Source organism: Rutidosis leptorrhynchoides, chromosome 5, assembly GCF_046630445.1.
Source record: "Rutidosis leptorrhynchoides isolate AG116_Rl617_1_P2 chromosome 5, CSIRO_AGI_Rlap_v1, whole genome shotgun sequence".
Classification (NCBI taxonomy): Eukaryota; Viridiplantae; Streptophyta; class Magnoliopsida; order Asterales; family Asteraceae; genus Rutidosis; species Rutidosis leptorrhynchoides.
The window spans coordinates 301,380,498-301,384,920 of record NC_092337.1 but is presented as its reverse complement, the minus strand read 5'-3'; the positions used below and the strand labels follow the sequence as shown (position 1 = coordinate 301,384,920).

Sequence of the window (4,423 nt, the reverse complement as noted above, 5' to 3'; positions counted from 1 at the left end):
ATATGTATGCAAGGCTTGACTCATTCAAGACTTACACTTGCAAAAACACACATCAAAAAGCAAAAAAAATTCTGCTCACATTCCTTGAGCTGGCCGAAACTTTCAAGGGGTTTTGAAGGTTCAATTTTCTTTTTGCAAGCTTATTTTTCAAGTGTAAACAAATCCTAACCAAAGGCTAGGTGTTGGTGCACAAGTTTGGGGTATAACAACTTGAGGTTTCATACTTTTGGAGCTCCATTCATCATCATCATCTTCATCACTTACTACCTAGCTTGGAGAAGGTATAAACTCCTTTCTTACTTGTAGTTTGTAAGTATGTTTCACAACTTGATCCTAATTGGGATTTAACTTTAAATGGTTAAAGTATAACAAGTTTAAAATGGCAATTGCATGCTTCCGCTTTAATTTGATCTTCAAATGTTTTAAGTTAGTTTATGGACTTGTTAAATCCCAACAATTAGGACCATTATCACTTGTGTTAGTGATTATTGGTTAGTTTGGGCACGGTTTATGCTTGGATGTGCAATTGGGTCGAAATTGCACTAAGTGTCGAATTGGGTTGGTTTGTAAATCCATCCTAATTGTGTTGTGGTATTTATGATAATGGAATAGGTACATTCCTTCGGCGAGTTGCGGATTATTTCGGAAGCGTTCATCAAGGCGACAAGGTGAGTGTTAATATCCTATGTGCATATGTATGTGTAGGATGGGTGCGGGTCGGGTGAAGTGGTTCTCGGTTATAGAGCTCACTTCACATATAGGTGGATTTGATGGACTTGTGTATAGGTCCAATTGGCACGGTTGTGCATTTTGGTTGACCTCCTTTTGGCGAGGTGTACACTTGTGTCTACGTTATCACATATATTGTTATGTGGTTTTGGATAACCCCGATGTGGTGGATTTTATAATCCCGTGACCGTGGGTTTTGGTGTTGGAGAAGTGAATCGCGTGTAGTTCGGATTCATGATGACGCGTGTAGTTTGGTCATCTTATTGAGGTAGTAATCTCGTGTGGTTTCGGATTACTAAGGCTCCTGTAGTTCGGCCAACCTCGATGTCGTGAAGATAGTAATCTCGTGTGGTTTTGGATTACTAAGGCTCGTGTAGTTCGGCCAATCTTCATCGTGGTACTTGGTTCTCGGTATTGGGTTAAAGGGTTAACCTTGGTCGTATATATATTGTTATATATATTAATGTATTGTTGTGTTGTAGCTAACCCTCCGGGTGTAGCTTATTGGCGTTGTTCACATCGTCGTTGGTGAACTTATTTGTTGATATCTTTAGCTTGTTGCATAGAGATCGTACGGTATGCTTAGCGTAGTTGCCTTATACAGGGATGCTTCGGTACGCGGTATTTGATATTTGTGTGGCGTGTCCATTTTATACATATATATGTATGTAGTATGTTATCACTCACTAAGCGTTAGCTTACCCTCTCGTTGTTTACTTTTTTTATAGATTTGCTTGGATGAGGTGGCTCGGGTAAGCGTGGGAACTAGTGACTCGCGTAGTTGCTTTAGAAGGCTTGCTTTTGGATTGATTAGGATTGGGTAGCGTATCCCCAATCGCCATGCTCGGCTTTATTTGTATTAAAAGTCTTGTGGTCGAAAACTTGTATTTTGTACTTAAAGGGGTAATTTGGGCATATGTGGGCCCGGTTTCGTAAAACCCTTTTTATTAATGGAACGTGTTAGTGTTACATATTTGAATATGTGGTGAAAAGCTTTTTGTCTAATTGTGTCGGGAAACGGTCAAACATTTTCGTGTTTTTGACTTTTTGGGACAACAGCCTGTCCAGGGCATTCTGCGCGCCGCGCCACTAGCTGAACACAGAATTTTTTTTTATTTTGATATTTAATCGCGGGTTGTTCGTGGTTTGATTTGGGTTGTTACAGATTTGAAACGTATTTCGTATTGTAATCTTGGCCTATAACGTTCTAGTTTTCAAAATCAATAATTTTTTTTATTTAACCGTCGCTACAGCAAACAGCAGGTTTCTTTTTATTTTTATTTTTTTCAGACGCATATAGTTTATGTATAATTTTGATGAATAATTTAAATCCTTATTTTCTATAATTATTTGGATTTGAGTTTTGGGTCGTTTGATACTGATTGAAGAAGAAGATATAGGAGACAGAAGTAGCAAGGTTAAATATATACGGTTATAAGAATATTCAGAAAAAAACTGGAAAGGGTAGAATGGTTAAGGGGTGTGTTGGTGAACGGGAGGTCGCGGGTTCGAGACCCAGCTGAGACGTTATATTTTTTTTTTTTTTTGGGACTTCTTTTAAGGTAGCCTATTTTCTTTATTGGTTATTATTATTATTATTATTATTATTATTATTATTATTATTATTATTATTATTATTATTATTATTATTATTATTATTATTATTATTATTATTGTTATTGTTATTGTTATTGTTATTGTTATTGTTATTGTTATTGTTATTGTTATTATTATTGTTATTGTTATTGTTATTGTTATTTGTTGTAGTTATGTTAAAATAAATAATATGATTAATGTTATTATCATATTTTTTATATATTACTAAATAATATCATTGAGTAAAATTAGTATTATTATTAATATTAATTATTACTATTATTATTATTATTATTGATATAAGTATTATTATTATTATGATTATGATTATTATAATTAGTGTTATTATGAAAATAAAACAAGTTATTATTTTTGTTATTATCAATTTTAATGAACATAAGTATTATTACTAATATTATCATTATTATTATAAATATGATTATCATTATTAGTATTATCATCATTAATATTAATATTAAGATTATTATTACTATTATTACCACTAATATGATTATAAGTATTAAGTATTATCATGAATATTACTATTATGTAACTACTAAAATCATTATCATAACTATCATTAACAGTAAAATTAATATTTTTATAGTTATTATCATTAATATCATTATAGTTATAATTACTATTTTTCAAACAAATGATATATATAAATACATATATATTTAATACATATAACATAACAAAATTTATATTTTTATATACAAAATGAAAATATGAAGACATATACATATTATTAATATAAATATGACATAACTAATAAATTCATATACATACAATTGTTCGATTGCAAAAATGTGTATTAATATATACAAATGATATAGGTTCGTGAATCCGAGGCCAACCGTGCATTGTTCAATGTCGTCATATGTATTTTTACTACAAAATACAGTATTGTGAGTTTCATTTGCCTTTTTACCCTTTATATTTTTGGGCTGAGAATACATGCGCAATTTTTATAAATGTTTTACGAAATAGACACAAGTAATTGAAACTACATTATATGGGTGAATGATCGAAGCCGAATATGCCCCTTTTGCTTGGTAACCTAAGAATTAGTAAACCGATCTACTAATTGACGCGAATCATAAAGATAGATCTATTGGGTCTAACGAACCCCATCCAAAGTACCGGATGCTTTAGTACTTCGATGTTGTTTTATCATGTCCGAAGGATTTCCCGGAATGATAGGGGATATTCTTATATGCATCTTGTTAATGTCGGTTACTAGGTGTTCACCATATGAATGATTATTTTTGTCTCTATGCATGGGACGTATATTTATGAGAAATGGAAATGAAAATCTTGTGGTCTATTAAAATGATGGAAATGATTATTTATGTTAAACTAATGAACTCACTAACCTTTTGGTTGACACTTTAAAGCATGTTTATTCTCAAGTATGAAAGAAGTCTTCCGCTGTGCATTTGCTCATTTTAGAGATATTACTTGGATTCATTCATGACATATTTCAAAAGACGTTGCATTCGAGTCATCGAGTTCATCAAGATTATTATTAAGTCAATTATAGTGGGATATATTATGAAATGGTATGCATGCCGTCAACTTTCGATGTGAAGAAAGTTTGTCTTTTAAAAACGAATGCAATGTTTGTAAAATGTATCATATAGAGGTCAAGTACCTCGCGATGTAATCAACTATTGAGAATCGTTTATAATGTATGTGAACGGGCCCTTTCATTGATGTCTTTTCGTGTAGTAATGTCGCATCCTTGGTAGAATATTTGTACTATTTGGTAAGTGTCTAAACCATGTTGAGGACATCCTCTCAACAACTTTCCAAATCTTGTCCATGCTTCATATAGAGTTTCATTTGGCTTTTGCGTGAACGTAACAATTTTTCCTTGAAGTCTCATGGCTTTAGATGCCGGAAAGAATCTTTTAAGAAAATTTTCAACTAAAACATCCCATGTATCAATCGCCCCTTCAGGTAACGATTCTAACCAATCTTTGGCTTCTCCCTTTAAAGTCCAGGGAAATAACATGAGATAGATCTGCTCATCCTCAACTTCTCTGATTTTAAATAGAGTACAAATTCTATTAAAGGTACGAAGATGTTCGTT

At 32.3% G+C, this 4,423-nt stretch overlaps 1 non-coding gene across 1 annotated transcript; it reads left to right on the top strand.

The window, feature by feature from the left end:
* Nucleotides 1-4,106: 4,106 nt before the first annotated feature.
* On the top strand, nt 4,107-4,213 carry LOC139850957 (small nucleolar RNA R71). Its single transcript, XR_011760329.1, has one exon. It is a non-coding gene; the product is annotated as a small nucleolar RNA R71 (small nucleolar RNA).
* Nucleotides 4,214-4,423: the final 210 nt, after the last annotated feature.